Raw genomic sequence first — 19,990 nt, 5'->3', positions numbered from 1 at the left:
CTGTAAAACAGAAAGAACGCTAGTTGAAGAGTAATGTTGGTGACCAAACAGTTTTGATGCCCATTGACCATCCATTGGTATTATAAAAACTGAGGCATTTCTCAAAATATTGGTAACCTATCCCTTTCAAATACTTTGAAAATAAAAGGCTTATGCAGCTCACTGTAGCTCTTTACTTTATAACTGTAACTTTGTTTTTGCCTTGTCTTTTCTGGAATGCTTTCACCCTAGTCCAGACAACAAAACAAAGGTGGAACACTAAACGACGGAGGAGACGATTGTTTCAAACCACGAAGCAGCTGTCTTCCAACACTAAGTATTGGAGCTCTGTTTTCTGCATTTTTGGAAGTGGTTGTGCCAAAATGCGGAAAGACAAGTATTCACCGTAGTTTTTTCTTTTTTTATTAGATGTTCAAAAGGAGAAAAGCTTTCCCATGGTTGACCAGCTTATTTGTTAAGATCGGTTTAGGACTCCTGAATTTCTTTCTTTCTGTCTTTTTCTGAGAAGGCTATTCAGAGAAAAGTGGGAGTCCTTCAACCAAAAAGTAAGATGTGCTGCAAAGGGAAATAGGCACTATTGCATATTCCACTTTGCAGTTTGGATATTGTCAGCAGTTCTGAAAAGGATGGTTTCTAAATTATTTTCAAAATTCCAGTGCTTGTAACCGTGTATACAATATTACTTGATCGCTGTATCCAAGAAGAAGCAAGACTGCAGGCGGTCCAGTGTGAAATGCCTGATGGTGTTCAGCACTCTACACTCGCCGCCTGTCTCCCTTCCACCTACACCACCACCACCCCCTCCTCCCCCTCCTCCTCTTCCTCCTCCTCACAAATTTGATTGACACTTGCTGCTCCGAAAGTGGCCTAAGTTTCCCTAAAACCTGCCAAAAACACCTCTGTGAAGGTCAAAAAGTTATTTGTCAGTCACTTCCGTTGACTGTTGAGACAGACAAGTTATGAAGGTTTGCAATATTTAAGTTTTGCACTACATTTCCTTCCTGTCACCCTAAGAGAAGCAAAATGCCCTGTTGCGTTAGACTCTTCGAGATCTTGCAAGGATTTACGACTCAAGAAAGTGACTTTAGGCCAAAAAAATCATTGAGTGAAAGATTGTGTCCTCAGCTTTTCCCAATGAAATCCTGCATTGAGTCAGTATTTATGATGGCATATTTTTCACAGGTTATCGTCCAAGAGAGAAGAAGAAACAACCCTTGGTCACAACTCTGCATGACTTGCAGAAAAGTCTGTGTTCGGAGCCTTCTAATTTTCTGAACCTCCCCTTAAAGTCTAGATCGATGCCTTGGCAGGTTTGAATTTCTTTCTGCATAAATATTTTTCATTCTTTTGCTTTAAAGCAATCCATTCACATGCATGGGGGGGGGTGGGGTTACATCATTTGATCTGCTCTGTAGGACCACCAACGCAAAAAATCCCATGACTACTTCGGGTACGCTTCTGAAAGATCCACTTAATGAGGCCAAGATCACTTTTACTTTGTATTGTTGGAAAATAGAGCCAAGACAGGCCTAAAAACTACAGACCACATCACATATAGCTAAATACTTCTCATTTGCTGCATTCTTATGAGTCCTGGTGGCACACCACGCTGTTTAACCAAAGAGAATGATGTGATGGATTCAAGCCTGGATTCCAAGCCTTAGAAGAGGGGTTAGGGAAACAATTACCTGTATGTACACCGCTTTATATTCCCAAATGAATCACAGACAATTTATTTCGTATAAGGTGTCTACTTTGAGGACTGCTGAGTTTCTTTTTATTGAAAAATAATTTATTACAAATACGCTCATTGAATTTATGGGCTTAACATAGTATGTAGTTCATTCTTGTCATTCTTTACAGAGTGGCTTTAACAAAAGAAACTATCACACCACTGTCAAGAATGTCTAAACACAGGAAAATTACTGTTGTTATTGCCCATTGTGCTATGCATGGCCAATCTTATTTTTTTCTGTATATGGTCAATCGGTGCTAATAGCTTTGGGCGTTCATTACTATTATGTTACTATAGTAACTATTTTTAGTGAAAGACTGTGTTTTATGTTACTTGCTGCTTTGTTATTTTATATAAATGTTTATTTTGAATTGTGCTTCTTGTTCCTTTTATAATCAGATTCCACCCCCTTTTGAAGAAATTGCATGAAATTAAATGCCCATCAGCATGTGGTTAAGATTGGTTAACTGTAATAATTACTAGAACTACATAATCTGATATGTGCAGTCACTGTGTCCCCTGTTACTGAATATGACTGGGGAATGTGCAAACGATACGCGGCTGATAAAATTAAGTAATCCTGATATCTGTGATGAAGTCTGTACAGGGATCAGACAATGTCAGTTATTGATCTAATACAATTAAATAAGCCATTGATAGCTTAGGTGTGTGGGTATATTTGGGGAGCACGAGATAATAACTAGTCCCTGTTATTTGTGGATACTCCTGATGTGTTTTTTTTTAATTAACATGTTTTACTGTATCTGTTTTATTTTAAGGGTCTTTTGCAATATTTGTCTTAAAGCCACTATATTTGTATGTAAACAATTGCATGGGAATACAAACTTTTAATAAATATTGGATCTACAGAAGTGTGTGGTGGGTTGGTGTGTTTGTGGTGTGGGTGTGTGTGTGTGTGTGTGGTGGTGTGTGTGTGGGTGTTTGTGTGATGTGTGTGTGTGGTGTGTGTATGTGTGTGTGTGTGGTGTTTGTGTGCTGTGTGTGTAAATTTCCAGTCACAAATGAGTGCATTTAGATGAAGACACAAATAAATGTTAGCTTTCTGGCTTAGTATTTAAGATTTGGCTTATTATATATTATTTATATACTATTACAAGTATTTATTAATATATTTTTAGGTTTAAGCTTTATAGTAATTTTGTATGTACTTTTGTCAGTTTCTATTATTTCTAGTTAGCTATTTAATTTTTAGTCATTGTAACGTCAGCTTAAATCGGGCAATAAGAATTCAGTTTTCGTTTAATATTTTATCGAATATTTGTGTTGTTATTTTTTTTGTTTACTAGTAGTTCTATTCTAGTATAAGATATCACCAATGTTTGGAATTAAGTATTTATCCTTTTATTTTGTTTTCATCCTCATTTTAGATGCAGAACTTTTTTTATGTGCATTTTTTTATTTTATTTTTAATATTATATGTACTTTAGATTTTAGTAATTTTAATATTTCGACCTCATCTTCTTTTAGTTTTCTGCCAAGGCAACCCTATTCAAATTTCCCTTTAGTGTTATCTCAGATAAATATTTTCTGTTTTAATTACTGCAAAACGAAGAACGAGTTTTTAAGGTTTTAGGTTTGGTAACAATACCAAACACCGCAGCCTTATAAGACTATTAACTATTAATATATGACAGTTTCGATGCTTTTTTGTCCGGACCTGTTTTTATACCGTCTATGCTCCGGACATTTAACTTTGCGAGATAATGTATCCACACCGGACTCTTTTTTTTGCGGCTCAGAGGAACCCGCGTTTATCAAAGCCACCGCCCATGTTGTGTCTGTCCAGCAGAAATGGGCCCGGTGCCCATGAAATATCGGAGCACTGTACAATGCAGAAATAATCGATGCAGACCACCGTGACAAAGAGGCGGGTGGTTTTGCGTATTGGGCATATTTGGGAGAAGGACAAGCGCAATGCCAACCGGGATCAACCAAGGACTCTCTCCATAAACACCTTTGTCAGATAAAACACGTTTTCCTCTCTTTTTGGAAGCGACGAACACCTGACAGTCCTGGTGGGGTGGGAACGTAGGATTCAAGCGTATTATTTAAGCAGGAGAACCGCGTGCTGTATCTAGTTATAACATCTGTTTTTTACAACCGCCCGTTCATTCGGCGCTGTGCGAGTCATTGACGGCGGGTCTAGGTCATGCAGAAGCGCATGAGTTTTTGGAAAGCAGACAGATAAGGATCACTGTTTGCAGTTGCTAGTATCGCTTCTCGCTGTGCCATTGTTCTTTTTGCTGGGGTTCATCCCCCATTGTTCTTTCGACGTCACGTACGATAGAATGTTCAGCGCTTTGGACGCGCTACGTCAGAAAGCGCTACCACTGCGGCGCCCCGCTGCTGATTTAAAGATTCGCCAGTATCTAAAGAATGAAAGTTAAACTGTCCGGCCGTGCCCATCCGCGTCTGCTGGTTCGTGTTCCAGATGAACGGAGCGCTCAGAAGTGGGCTCCGCCGGCCCGGGTGGGAATGGAACTGATGGCTCTGGAGGGGATAAACCCAAAAACACTCACCTAGAAGGCGGAATGCAGCATGCTATGGAATATAAGATATATAGTATAGTTCCGGAAACAGTCGTTGTAGTGACCAAACAGAGTAGTAAGTGTCTCGTTAACCAGGTGGCCTGCCAACGCAAGCTTTGGTATATGTAGTGCCAGGGACCAGATGAGGACCCCATCGGCTCTCATTATGGGTCACCTGCGGTCCAACTTAGTCCGGCGAGAAAGTGAAGGCGGCACGTCGCTGTACCCAGGCAAAGTGCGGGTGACCAACTAATTAGGGGTACTCAAATAGACAGCCCTCTTTCAATGTCGAAAGCAGGTCTTTCCTCCAGGACGGGGCAGCTGGTGGGACTTGCACTGTTAAACGAGTTTCCCTTTGGCCGCACTTTCGAACGCCGTATTGACCAAGAAAGGTTTTGAACGAACAGTGCTAGGTCGCAAATCCGCCAGCCATCACACTTCGAGTTGCTACTTCTTATTCCATATGGGTGGAATGTTTGCATACTAGACTGTTATCAGGTATGATAGAGAACAGTTGGAGGATGAACACAGCCTAGATTTCCCACATCAGGTGCCGAGGTCAGCTCCAAGTGCTGAGGGGTTCCTGGACGCCGATGCGAAAATGCTCTGAAACAGGTGTCAGGAAAGCCTTGCCGCTCGCTCTCAAAAAGAGTGCAGATACAAGTCCAACCTTCCCCATACTTTACACCACCACAGTGCCACAAGAATCAACTGGCGAAGGCATGACGAGTGTACAGCCAGCACCGCGAGGGGAGTCGCATTTCAAAGATACGCCTTACAGCTTCACGATTATTGCTACAAGTTCTGGAGTAAACGGCCATCAGCTCTGCTAGGTGAGCGCATCCTAACGGATCAGCATCTGCTTCGATACAGTTTCATTGTCCGGCAAAAGCACGGTAATGATCCAGTTTTTAAAAAGATCTATGACAGGTCTGTGTTTTCTTTGTGAAGAACGCAACTTGTTTTTTCCATGGTATATTAGATGAAAATGTACTACTTTCCAAATTCATTACTCTGTTTTCTTCACTTGCAGGCGGAGAAGCCAGAAAATGGACCAAACACCGCCTGTTCTATACCACAACAGCAGGGGTCCGCTCTAAGCACAGTTTCCTGTAAACTGGGTGGTTTTTTGGTAGAAGCAGTCGCCAAGAGTAAGAGCCGTTTGACCATCCATGCTGCCAACTATGACTTCTTCTTTGCTAAACCAAGTCAGTAGCTACTAGAAGGTTTTTGTTCAACCGTAATTATTCACCTACACACGCGTTCTAATCTGTTTCTTTCGTCATTCTTGTCTTGTCATCTCAGGGCCTTGAGAAAGGAAATGCTGGAAATGGAAAGTTGGACAGGATCAATTGCCCAGTGTTTCCAAGCCAGCCACCCGGACCCTGCTCCTGCCGTGCTGAGGTGCCCAGACCTGGAAGAGGTTTCCTCCATAAGGGGAAGCTGATCGTCTAAAGGAGAAAGAAGAGCTAGACCACTCACACCCTGGTGGATAGCACGAGTGTTTGAGTCTCGCTCTCAGGCTTGGGACACATCAACTGACAGCCTTGGAACATATGTTGATGGAGCAGAGAGGACAAGAAGAAGAAAGGCCAAGCTGGGTGGCCAGACAGCCCTCCACCGGTGGCGTATCCTCCACGGGATGCTTCCTTTCTGGAATACCGAAAAGGGGACTGTTTGCCCCAAGTTCTCAGAGGTTGGTCTCTTTTTTAAAAGCGGTCCAAGATAAGGCCTACAACCAGCCTGACTGGTTTAGGAGCAACCTGGATTTCCTCCCCCGGCTCCGCTTTGCCTCTGTTGCCCTGGGTGTGTCTGTCATTCGGATAGACGATCCAGGACGATGTCAGGAGTCAACTTTAGCCTCTGGACGCGAGGAACCTAGCCTCTTTGCCAGCACCGAATAAAGAATTCAGCTGTACAGCGAGGCATCGCTGTGGATGAATCGGACGGGGGTCGAAGACGGGATGATGTCGCTCGTGGCTTTTGTTGGTTTTGGAGTATGAGGACAGCCATAGGGCGTCCGCTTCCTTAGTTCCTGGCCCTGATATAAGTAGTCCAAAGTGCCTTGGTCAGGAGGGTGGACCAAGGAGCCTGCAACAAGATGCTTTGATTCCTGAGATTGCCTTTATACATCAAGGGTCTCAGCAGCCAGGACGAGGGATCAAAACCACACTATGCTCAAGCTGGGATCGTATTTTGGTTGTCGTCCACTGATGCTCCTCTCTGAGATTGTCCCTAAACCCTACCAGGATAGAATATGTCCACAAAATTGCAAAGCATCAGTTCAATTTTAATCTCAAATTGAAGTAATGCACAAGGATTAGCTCCTCACAAAAGATTTTCTCCATTAAAGTATACGTTGTGTGGCTTTTCCTCTCTCCTAGGTCCAAGCCATGTCCCCCTCAACCTGTCCTATTCCTTGCTCCACACAGAGCGGCCATAGGTGGTCCTGCCCCCTGATTGACTCTCGGTGACTAAGCTCTCCCTTATGCCTACGTGACCGGATAGTGACGGCATGGCTACCCCCGCCCCGATGGAACCAGCCACTGGCGAACTTAGGGTGTGCTGAGGCCGCGTTCTGGCTGTGCCAACATACGCATTAGTTTCAACTACACAGTAACAAAAAACACTCTGCCCTTAAAAGCACGGTTAAGATATCTGTAGAACAAGGGACATTACGGCATATTAAGCCATCATGTTTGGTGTCACCAGGGGGGTGCTCTCGTTTCATTTTCGGTTGCCAGTCCTGTTTTTTTAACCAAATTCCTAGAACTTAATTGGTGGCTGTAAATAGAAGCAGTCAAATTAAGGAAGTTGTGTGTTATGGTAAATAAATACCTGCATTAAGAAAAAAAAAAACCTGCAGGAATTTGAAGACGGTCCTAGAATAAAACTATCTCATTTTAAAATGAATTTATCGGTATGCAAACAATAGTGTCCATTCCTGGATTTTCTGTTGACTTTTTTTGATGGATGATGTTAGAAATTATGTTTAACCGAGGTGTAAAAGAAAAGAGATGCTCATCCACTCGGTTTTAACGACACTTGTTTATTTTTTTAGAAAGAATGTACAAATATCAATCTATTATTTTTGTGGTTTTAGATATCCAGTCTATTTACGGTTTGATTTTTATGGGTTTTTTACATAAGGATATCTCGTACAAAACACCATCAGAGAGGCGCTATGTAGTTATCTGGATCTGTGCTAAGTAATTAATGAAGCTGGTACAATTCTTGACATATCTCAAAGTGAGAAAATACAAGAGTGAACAACATGGAATCTCTTATAGGTATTACTTAATAGTTTTCTTAATTTCTAAACTAAGTCATTTAAGAATTATTTCGCTTTTAGTTTTTATTGCTTATACCAAACTGGAACGGTCAACAAAGATAAACAAATGTTTCTTTTTTTTGGCCGGGGGGATGCATATCCTATGCGCGTCGCCTCATTGGTTCGTCCACTTTTTAGGTTGGGTCCAATAAGCTTATTGCTTGCTAGACCGTTTTGGTCCTCATCTATTTTGCTGGCCGGGCTGTCAGGTAAAATTTGGAGCTTGTTATGGCGAGGCCAGATAGCGCAACTGGGCGTATTATTTACAGAAGCGCTGCTACTCTACGGAGCGTGGCTTGCTGAATATACCTGGGGCAATTTGTGTTGTGAGGAATGATAGCCTGCTCTTTTGCCACTAAGTTGCGGTTTGAAATATGAAGACAACTCGACCCAGCGCTATGACCTTGTCCATCCTATGGTAAGCTCATTCCATTTATAAATGCGTTTAGTGTAACCTTTTATAGAAGTGTTTGGTCGTTCTTAAAACATTTTCATATTTGTAGATCTGGGTCTCAGTGCCAGTGATAGATGCTAATCTGGTGGATTTAAAAACGTGTGTATTACAGAATGCATCAACTGCAATAGTTAAAATGTAAACAATTATAACTTCCGAAGTGTGCTTTAAATCTAGACTAATTATGAGATTACAGCCACTAACACACTACCAGCAATGTTAGTACATTAAGAGAAGAAAAAAAAACTGTGAACAACACCTGTGTTGACAGGATGTTTTTTTTTTTTTTTTTAATGAATTTAACTATGATTCTTAAAAAAAAGTGAATATATATTTGCCACATTAAGCAATCTTTTAATTTTCAAAATACATGCTGTTTTGCATTGAAAAAGCTTGAAAATGGCTTATAAAATATGGGAAGGCTTGTCATGCTACTCATATTGCAGAATACAAAAACTATTTAATTCAACATTTACATTGCAAGCGCTCCACACGAGATCATTGGTTATTGTGCATTTATATGGTTATCTCAGTACTTGCATAAATACACGTTACATTGTTGCGTTTATTTATGAAACATGCTATGCATAAGCAAGTGTTCTCGTAGAGGGCTAGATCACTTAAATGAAAGTGAGGCTATTAAATATTTTGCGGTATTTATATTGTGTACTGTTTTGTTATCAAAAAGTTAGCTATTGACACAGGCTTGTTGTCATTTTAAAGCTGGATTTTCTGAATTGGTTTAGCGTTGGGTTTTTCAAGGAAGTGATTGCCAGAGGTGCTGAGACTGGTGCTGGCCATCTGCACTCTCAGTCTGGTAGGCCATCTACTATGGCCCCCTGACATAGAAGGCCGGTTCACTGACACCCACACATACTTGTCTGACCTGGATCCATCGCACTGTCTCTCCATCCACCCACTCTGTTTCCAACCACTGGTTGTGCCTTAAGTAGCTTTTGCACATTCATGGGTATTCCTGTCGCTTTATGCGTGTTAGAATTATGGACTGAGCTTGAGAGGTTATTCTTAAGGATTAATGCACAAAGTGTGTCTTTTCAAAGATGGTATATTAATTTTGAGATAATATGAGCTTTAAGAAAAAACAGTGGGGTGTTTTTTTTTTTTTTATTTTATTTATATTTTTTTACAGGGTTGTAATTTTCACTGAACTTGGCTCAAATGCCAGTTTGCAAATTACAATTATGCATCATAATTTAAAAAATTTAAAATGTTATTTTTTGTGAACATCATATGTGTGTGTACGCAGCTCGGGCTTTTTAATTTGTGTGCTGACGACAGATTTCGAAATGGACAGTTGCTATTATGGGAGCTGACCTGCTGTGTATTAGTGTGAGGGACTGGGGGGGAAGGGGGCGGGAATTCGGTCCTTGGTCTGTTTAGATGCCCTCCTTACTGCTTTCAGACTGAAAGCACCTATTCACTGCAGAGGATACCATAGGTGAACAAGTGATGTAATGTAAATTTTTCTTAGAATCTGTTTCCGATGAGGATGAAAGAAACAAACATTTGCAATTGGTTTTACATACATTTTGGAATGAACTTGAGGGTGAACTATGTCTTTAAGGGAAATGCATTTTTCCGTATATTTGGCCATAATTGTCAGTATTGGTTTATGTTAATAGCAGGGTCTGTTTATTAGATTTGTTGTGTCAGAGTCGTCAAAGTCGTGTGGTCAGAAGAAGGAAGATCAGCCATGTTTGGACATTTGATGAATGAGATCTCTTCATTATTATGGGGTGTTTGGTGCTGCTCCGAGACGAATTTGAAATGGTAACACACACAAAGCCAGCACAGAGACAAATTGGGCACACCCTTTCTGTGATTATGGCCTGTCAAACAACGCATTTATCTTCATTCATCTGTCGAGATCCGAATTTAATTCCAACGCTCTGCATCTTCCATAAACTCCCCTATAATTGTTTAACCATCCAATTAGCCTTATATCAGAGACGTATCTGTCATTTGTCGATCCTGTATAATTTTGTTTGAATATTTGTCATGAGGAAATGATGTTGAAAATAATGCTGCTGTATCGAATTTGGCCCAAATTATACACGTTTTCTAATGGCCAGAGCGAACACAATGGTGCTTAATTATGGCAAGGATAGTCCAATTTCAAGCACCACGCTGGTGACTAGAATCTCTCCGGCTGTATTTGTTGTAACAGGGCTGTTTGATCGCATCTGTGCCGCAAAGCAAATATAACCACCTCCACACGAATCACAAATATAGCTTCCCAGGAAACCTACTTGTTGCCAGACCTTTTATGAGTTGTTTAATTCAGTTTTGGCTGAGTCCACTGAGTTCATGTGTATCTGAAAAAAGAATTTGGGGCGGGTCTATTCTTGGAGTTTTTTGTTTTCGCTCTAGTCATGCTATCCAATGTGGCTTTATTTTGTATGGTTAACACTTTACAAGTAATGGTTTTTTTTGTTTATCCATTAGTTAAACATCAACTACCTAAGATTAATAAATGCTGGTAGAGTAATTCGTTTATTGTTAGGTTATGTTAGCTAATGCAGTATGTACCAATTCACCTTGTAGTATACCATTTGTATTCGTACAATGGGGGAGAAAAACCATTGAAACATTTGTTCTTTTCTAAATATGTGCTTTAGAGCGAAGGAGGAGTTTTTTTTGAGACTTTGGCGGAGTCACCTTGGCCAACGAAATGCTTTTGTGTATGTGACTATTATGTCGGTTTGCAGGAGCTGTGGTTGGAATTCAAATATTTCCAGAATGTCACTAACCAGGCCCTGTTTCGATCTCACGAATAGCTGTCCGCACCACTTCTCAGTAATTATAAATGAGATGCCTGCGGTTTCTTTTAGATAATTAGTTCTTGCCGTAAAATCTCGTCCACAAAGCTGCTGCCTCAAAACGGCGAAAGGCCTGCCACCATGCCACAATGAGTAACCAAAGAGGGCACACAGGTAAGTCAGCAGTGCAAACGTATTAATTGAATTCAGAGTAATCACAACAAAATTTGTGTGGACCTGAACGCGCGTCGTCAAGCGTACATCCAAAAATGGCAATTGAGTACATCGCTCGGACTTGAATCCTCATGTTATTCCAAACCTGTATGACTGAAAAGAAGGTTGTAAGAATAATGTTAATACTTGTCTGTTCCATAAAATTAAAGCAAATAGGATGACCAGAGGGATTGTTAATCTATAAAAAAAAAAAAAAAAAAAAAGTACCAAAAAGGTCGGTTCATTTTGACCTTAACTATACAGATTGTCCCAGAAGCCAATTAAATAGGGAAAAATTTGAATACAAGTGTATGGACAATCTAAAGTTTGGTCTCGTTTCACAGACAGAAAATTAAATTATTGCCATGAAATGTAATGCATGACCTGTTCACATTTTTGCTATCTGGATTTGTTTTGTAAATCTAACCACATTGTCTAGGGAATGAAATTCCATCAAAGTAAAGACAAGCGTTTGGAAATCATATGTGGTTTGGTTGTCTGGCTGTCTCTGTGAGATGAGGCCACACATCATTGGCAGGTCTCCAGTTCTCTGCATTAAAAAGACGCCTCTCTTTCAGGCGCACGCCCCCTTCGAACCCGAGGGCAGGGATGAATTGCAGGAACACACAGTCACAGGTCGCTGAGCGAGACAAGCTCAAAGGACGCTCGATTCATGCCTGATTGCCTGCATTTGCACCGTGTTCTGTGCATGGACGTATGTGCTCGTCTCACTGTCTGGTCTCGCTGACGTACACTCGGTTTCACAACATCATTTCACATCAATTTGCGTCATTTCGGACAATGAAAAATTTATGAATACACTGTAGGATTCTTTAATATTGTAATATTTTCATTTTGTCCTTTTATCTCTTTCATAAATGTATTTACATAGCTGACAAGGTCAAGCTTGTCTTAAGAGGGCCTGTATACTTTTGATAAAACAAAAATTTCATGGAAGGTTCCTGATTTTAAAAACTGGCTGTTTTGCAAACTGCATTTTAAAGAATATAATTGTGTAAAATTCAACGATGTTGTGTTCTTGATATGTACATATGCATGCGTTTATATGTTAAATCATTCTTGATGCTTGTATGAAATACCGTACGACTTACATGGTTCAAAAACGCGCGTTTTTAGTTTTTATGTTTTCGCATGTTCTTTGATTGAAGTATGGTTAAAACAATTACAATGTTGGTGAAAATATTATTACAATTCAGAAAAGAAGTGGACCAATGTTTTCTATTTTTAAGTTATCTTACCTAAATAAGTGTGTGTTCCAACACCCGTGTGCTCTCATCTCTAACGAAGATTCACCACGGCCCTCACCTGACCGTGCTCCACTGTTTCTCTGTGAGTCGTCCTGGGCTCGGAGCGGACCCGTCCTGCTCCGCCGCCGCGCGCCGTCTCTCCAGCCACAGTAGCACAGGAATGCGCTCCAAAACCTTTCAGGCACTACCTGCCGAAACTGCCATCGCACCTAACAGCTGCATTCAATGCCGAGCGCAACGGGCACACACCAGTATGAGCTCATCTCAAAGGTTAAGTAGCAGTGTATCTCTTTTAGGCTATTTTATATTAATCATAAACCTTACCCAGGTTGAGACACCATGCCTTGTATATTTTACCTCGCTAAACGACAAACGAAAGCTGGGGACGAGATAGACCTACAGAACAATGGCATGCAAATGTAATCAAGCGATAATAGTTTATTTTTTGAAATTGTTTCATGGATTTTGTGTAAGTTGAAAGTGTTCTGTTTTAGATGTTTTGTCAAGTTTCTGAACGCCAATCCTATTTTAAGAATAAAACTACCATTAATATGGCTGTCAGATGATTAAGAGAACACATGCCCAAGTTAACATAGTTGTTTATCTTTGGAAAAATAACGCAATTGAATAAGATCCGCCACACTGAACATGTTTGAACGCGCGTTCTTTGTTTTGGTTTCTGGAAACCCCCCACCTGAACAGTTTATTTACCCAGTTGATATTTTCGCACCCCGGAGTTGCCAGTTTGCAGAAAACACAGCGTATTTCATTTCATTCATTGTCAGTTGCACTAGTTTATGTTTGGTGTCATCATCAGGCAATCAGGCAAACTTGCCTGGGTGTCAAATCTGAGGAGGGGCCGGGTGAAACAAAAACCCTCTCCAATATTTGAATTTGGACTGCAATACCTAGTCGTCATCCACTCGGTGTCAAGCCTTCATACAGCACCCTGTAAGTGTTTACTACGGTTTCATGTATTGTTTTATGTCTATTTGCATTTTATTGTATTGTAATATGTCTAGCTGTTTCAAGAGTCTTAATAATTTTCTTTGATGTAGAAATTTAATAATATTTTTAATTTCAAGCAAGGACAGTACATCACCATGCCACCTGTTTAATTGTTTGCAACGGAAACTGATTGCACGAGCGCAATGCTTTTATCGCAATTCATTGGTAAACCATTGTGTTGATGTTTGGGTGCCGCGATGAGGCTTGTAAGTGAAGGCGCTGCGAGAGAGACTCAGGCAAGATAGTCAAAAACAGGATATGAGTGCAAAACAGCAACACTAGGGCGCAGAAAGTGGAGAGAAAATTCACAGGAAAGTTATAAATGAATTAATTGCGGTCGGCCTACGAAAACACGCTCTTTCTAATATATAAAGTAGGCAACATTACACAAACTCAGATGTTTCGCGGGTCACTCAAACATGCTCGCCACTGTTACACTGATTTGTTAGTACAATGAGTAGTTCAAATAAACAGCGAAGTTAAATTCAAGTGACTTCTTCTTGACAGCTTTCCGACCTATCAAGCTATCATAGTTGACTGCTTCTGCCTCAATTTCGCAAACAAAAATAGTTCCACTCAAAGCCACAGCAGAACACTGTTGTGTTTCTCCTAGCAGCACATGGTAGTGTTTTGTGTTAATGAATGAATCCAACGTTTTTTGAACGGATCGAGGTGTGAGCCATTGATTCAGTAACCCCCGGATTCATAGGGTAAGACGGTGCGCTGTGTTTCGAAACCCGCATACTTCCATACTAAATAGGAGGCAAAATAGTAGTAGGTCAGAACGAAACATGTATGTCCCCGAATCATTAGTAGTCATAGAAGAGTAGGTGAGATTTACCTGCATAGTGTACTAATTCTCACAAAGATTTGGACATACCTAAGTACTTAAGTTGCATTGTGAATATTCCGTACTTTACCTAGTATATAGTAGAAGAAAAGAGTATACATAAAAGGAGTAGTAGTGTCGAACACCTCAGTATTCATAAACGTGTAGGCAAGAAATCCATGGATGTCCCTACTGCTTAGCCCAGATTCTGAAGTGCTCGTCCGATGGACACTTTTTCTATCCCAGTAGGCCACAGGAGAGGATACGTCCCAAAATTGACAGGATGGAGAACAGAGCGACGCAGGTGTTTTCAACTGTGAGTATTAGAAACCAAAAACACCATATACATCTTAAAGACACTTACTTAATGTCTATATCAAATGACATTGTGCTTTTAAAATGACTGCTTTGGTATTATGTTTGTGCATTTTTGTAGGGATCTGAAATTGTCCGCAGATGGTGTGTGCACTGAGGAGGTGGGGGGTCCACAGCCGCATCCTGGAATGGTCTAGTGCCATAGATGAGGACCATCCATCCCTCCACCTGCCCTTGTTAGACCTCATCATCTTGACCAGATGTTGCTGTGGCCCTCTGTCATCCTCAGTGAGCGCAGAGCCAGCAAGGAGCATCTAAAGAAAGACCAAGACGTTTGGTGCAAGGTTAGTGTTCGGCTGGTTTCTGTTCATTACATCATCAGTCAACAACACTAGCCGAACGACCCCGTTGATAGAACGAAGCTTCCGAAAAACACAAGCATCATCAAAAAAACATGTACATGACGGCAGTTCGAAAGTCAATGGCCTCCATTGACTGCTGAATATTGTATAAAAAGAAACCCAGCACAACCACCAGGACAAACTTGACCAAAATCACATTTTTGTGTTCAGAAAAAAAAACAGGGAGTTGAACACAGCGTGGAGGCGAGTAAATAATGACTGAATTTATGTTTGGGTGAAAACTAAACACCCGTTTAAAAATTGTATGAATATTTTTATGCATTTATAATTATAGTAGTACGATTGAAGAGAAAATTAAATTTTTAAGAAATTTACATATAAGCAGCTTTATTGGAGCGTTTGTGCCCAAGGAACACCTTACAAGAAGGTTTGTACAAAAAAAAGCACACACAGCTTTACATTTAGATTTTCTGCATTTGGCAGACCACTTTTATCCAAAGCGACCTTACAGTGCTTCTTTTTACAGGGACCCCCAATTCCCCCTGGAGCAAACCTAAAGAGCCTTGCTCAAGGACACCACTGGTGGTGGAAGGGTGGTTTTTTTTTGATGTGGATGCAGAAGCATCGAACCAGGCAACCTTCTTGCTTACCAGTGGTTTATCCCCACTACACCACAAAAGTAATGAAGCTATAAAACAAATTAATTATAAAATGCTATGTTGGTTCATGGAACCGAGGGGGCAAAGGAAAGTGCGTTCGGTGCAGCGGTGCGGAGCCAGTTGCACACCAACCCCTAAGGACGGCTGTGCCCTGGACACATCTTTCACAACATACACACAAAAGAAGGGGGACACAATATCGATTAAAACCTTCTTTTATCCATTTACAGAACTGTATATACTTAATGAGTGCCTGTTTGTGACCACAACAATGTATGCAACCCGTACCTAGTTAAGGTAAAGATACTGTATATAAGGTCTTTCATATATTCAGTCAGATTTTGTAGGTTAATCTGTAATTTAACATAGAAAAAAAACCTTAAAGAGACAGTTCTAAATGTGGGACTTTAAGCTCAGGCTCAGGCTCAGATATCACTCTTTCCAAACTGCTTTCAGAGAGCCCGTTGGCATATGAGTGGGTTATTGTAGTCAGTTTATGATGATCTGATAGTTGCAGTAGATCTATATACACGTGATGTCAGTTAAGGCATACACAATAATCTCTTGAGTTATCTTCTGTTGAATCTAGAATGAGAAGGTTTTACCCGTTGTTACTCCCAGGAAACTTCAGCGTTTATTGCTTCCATAAGATGGACGTCCATTTAGGTAATCTCAGTAGTCACTGTGCGATCTGTCAAAGTACAATCATTTTTGCACTCACTTTATCATCAAAGTGGCTCAGGTTGTACCATTAGTAGGGTCTGTTAGTAATTCGTGTCTATCCCTTTGGTTAATAATCAACCTCTTTTATGTACACCTGTTGTCTTCCTTGTGTTGATAATAATTAGCAGTAGAGAGATCTCGTGACAAGTTAACAATATCTTATTGTCGAAAAAAAAAAAAAAATCCTTGATGTGGTCACTTCAGACATTCAACTTTCTATGTCTAGCTTTATGCATTCAGTACGTATCACTCATTTATTCAGTCTGTCATGATTTTTCTTTATTGTCCCAGGTTGAAATTGCTTGGCTGGTGCCCCCGTAAAATAGTGTGACAAAAACTTAATATTAATATTTAAGCCCAAAAACACATTAATAACTGGTGGTGCTACTTAGATCTAAAAAACCACGTACATTTTTAGAGCACCTCAGCTTCACTATCAAACACAGTCAGTGTGATATGCTGCATCTAATGCCACTTCAGAGGTCGGGCTTCTGTTCTCCTGCAGGGTATCCATAATTCAAAGAGATAGGAGCTGCACTGCAGTCTGAGAGGTTGTTTCCAAATAATGGCCCTGGATGTTGAAAATGACTTGCCTGCTAAATAGGGACTTTTGATAAAAACTTACTAGGGAAAACCATTGATAATCCCACTTGTTTATTTGTACAACATGTGCACTGACTGCTCTAATGGAACTTTTAAAACACCATATGTGGCCTTTTTATGAAAAAAATGGTGTTAGAGGATTATTTAAAATATCCTTTAATTCATAAGGGTGAACTATGTGTGTGTAGGTTATCTGGTCCATCGGATTGTGTGTGTGAGCAGAAATGTGGGACAGCCAAGGCACGAAGGGACGTTTCATGGCATGCCACAAGCAGGTTATCATTTGAGATTTTGTGTGCCACGAAGTAAGACGTAATCACGTCTCTGTTAGTAAATGCAGATTGATTCAGGACACCCACGTATACCCATAATGCTTATACTAAAAGTCACAACACAACGGGTTTTGGGTGTCCTGATATCATGATGGTCTTCAGGCGGGGTTTTCGTTGCACTGTGTGTTGTGTTTTACAGATGGTGGAGATTAGAAAAAGATGTTTTTTGGATTCATTCATTAGTTGTTTCATCATACTGTGTTTTGCAAAATAAAGCGGGCGTGTATCCGGGGTCGCTGACAAGGCTACTTGGTTTCAGGTGGTGGGGAGTTTTTTAGCGAGAGCAACCACGGGCGGTTTCTGGGGTGAAGTTGAGGTTGAAATGATAAGATTAGAGTTTCCAATGTGTGATAATTAAATAAAGGTCAGAATGGAACATAATAATTGTAGTCACTTAAAAGTAGGTTAATGTGAGTTCTGGCACAATAGGAGGCTTTGTGATTTTTGATCTTAACCATCACGGTAACGTAAAACTTGTTAAAGAAAAAACTTGATCCAGCATTTGGGTAGCTTTAGTATTTTAAAATCTCTATAACCTGCCTTCATTGTACAAAGGAAGAAATACCACATTTGTCGCAGTAATATTTGTAAATATACATGTTTTAAGATGGTTATTAATTAGATGTGGTTCTTTGGCAAGCTTACCTACAGAGACGCAAAATAAGTAATACTCAAAATATAGAGAAGTGACAACACGTACAGAAAGTATGAATACTCATGTTTCATGTGTAAATCCTGTGAGATGAAATCATTGTAAAATATATGAAAAATCCAGCTTTGCGATCAAAGGAAATTTTTAGATTTTATATAATAATAATTTCACATTACTACTCCTTTTTACTATATTATTTATAAAATAAATGACCGCCTGTTTTTGATCATGTGAACACTAATGATTTCAAAATAGTCACATTTAAAAATGTTAACCAATTTCATAACATTTGAATAGTAGTTCGATGTATGTTACTCATAATAGACTATATCAGATTGATAATAAATATTTATATAATATGTCTTCCTTAACACTTTAAAATATATTTGAAAGTTTTCATGTATGACGTCGTTATTTGATTTTGAAAAATGTTTTTAAAACTTTTTTGTATCAGATAATAACATTTAAATGAATCTGAATAGTTTAGTTCATGCTTACTTTGGCAGCTCTAGAAATACAAAAACTAATCCTTCTTTAAAAACTAATAGATTCAATGTTAATCTTCGTGAAAATCAGATATGTAAAATTAATTGAAGGCTTTTAGTAATTCCAAGTAATGAATTCTAAATACATTTCTTCTTTCTAAATCTATTGAAGTATTGTACATCATTGTGAACCTTCTTGTTAACTTGCAACTGAATCTGTAATTGTGTCTTCATGACTGAATTGCTGAAAGAATCATTTAGATCCATTTTTGACAACTGATTGATTGAAAATTTTCACTTTCGTGACACTGCATTCACAGAAAAACAATTAATTAACTCTACTCGGTGAGATTATCAGCATTATGTTCATACGTTAATAATGTATATGATAGTCAGGGTGTATTAACCACTCGTTGTCGCAGACTGTTTATTATGCAGGTCTTGTTGTGTTATTTAGATCTCGTAAGCATACAGCCTTCATCACCTACTCCTGAGTATTAGCACAGCCAAAGATGACGGGAACCCACCCTAATAATCTTTTGATGCCAATGCCTATATGGCCAAACTTACTGCAAATCACTAAAACCATACGTAATTATGACCCTGCCCCCTGTAGTGACATTTCACTGCACTGGGAAATCCTAGTGGGTCTGCCAAGGTCACATGGAGAAAAATAGAGCAGTGAAGATGGATATTTGATATTTTCTAAAGATTATCTGATTGTGCAGTCACCAAACCAGTAAATATGAGGTTGGAATTGATCTCTTGCTATATAATATGGAAATTAACAACGTCAGCCATTTTAGTTTGTTTATTATATGATGTTTCGGGCCACGGGTTTTTTTTTTGGGGCAATTTGAAATGTAAATCTTTTCCTGTATTATTTGCGTTCAGCTCATTTACTGGTGAGTTCAAGGACAGAGGCCTACCATCTCAACTTTCAGTAGTATAAATACTTCCTCTGTTATTGCTATAGGCCATGCAACACAAAAAGCATAAACCATTTCAGAAATGGTTTATCTTTTTAAAAATATATGACAATCATACTTTTTCATTCAAATCATGGTGAATGGTGGGACTGCCGGCCCGGCAGAGGAGGATGGGGGAAGAAGAGTGACTTGCTGACCGTTGGTAAGAAATCTTGGCACGCCTGTTCGTGGCCGACCATCTCTACTGTCGAGAACTGTAAAACCACTCAGGGCTGGAAATAACGTTAATGTTCTGGATCCAGATCACATCGGACGCCACAACAACTCACTAAATGACCCTTTGTTGGGCCTCTCGTATCGCTATGATCAGGGCACTGGGGGGGGAGGGAGTCTGTGGGCGCTGGAAAAAACAACCAGTGACATGCAGGGTCAGTACACGGACTATCTCACACTTACATTTGACAGCTCTTTTCAGCCAGTCAAGATAACTCATTGCGCCAACTATCTTCAGGCCGTTTGTGGCTGAAGGTAGATCCTCAAGAACCGACCAAGGCTCTATGCAGAAGATACTTAGAGTGTCATTCACACTAGCTTAATGGACGTGCTCTGTTCCATATCACTAATCTATCATCTGATATACGAGGGGTTACTGGTCCTTACTTGCTGACCTTAAACCTCTTCTGAGTGCTCCATTACTGCATTTACCTAAGTAACAAAGATTATGAACCAGTCAAGAGAAGTTGCACGAATTGGTAGTACGGAC

General features: G+C 40.0%; 2 pseudogenes; both read left to right on the top strand.

The window, feature by feature from the left end:
* The first annotated feature begins 3,600 nt into the window (after positions 1–3,600).
* On the top strand, positions 3,601–4,537 carry LOC122144399 (annotated as a pseudogene).
* Positions 4,538–5,840: 1,303 nt separating this feature from the next.
* The window catches only part of LOC122144398, a 30,530-nt pseudogene continuing 16,380 nt past the window's right edge, over positions 5,841–19,990 (top strand).

This window comes from Cyprinus carpio, unplaced genomic scaffold, assembly GCF_018340385.1.
Source record: "Cyprinus carpio isolate SPL01 unplaced genomic scaffold, ASM1834038v1 S000006658, whole genome shotgun sequence".
NCBI classification, from domain to species: Eukaryota; Metazoa; Chordata; class Actinopteri; order Cypriniformes; family Cyprinidae; genus Cyprinus; species Cyprinus carpio.
The sequence above is the reverse complement of the archived record's forward strand: the minus strand, read 5'-3'. Positions and strand labels throughout refer to the sequence as shown.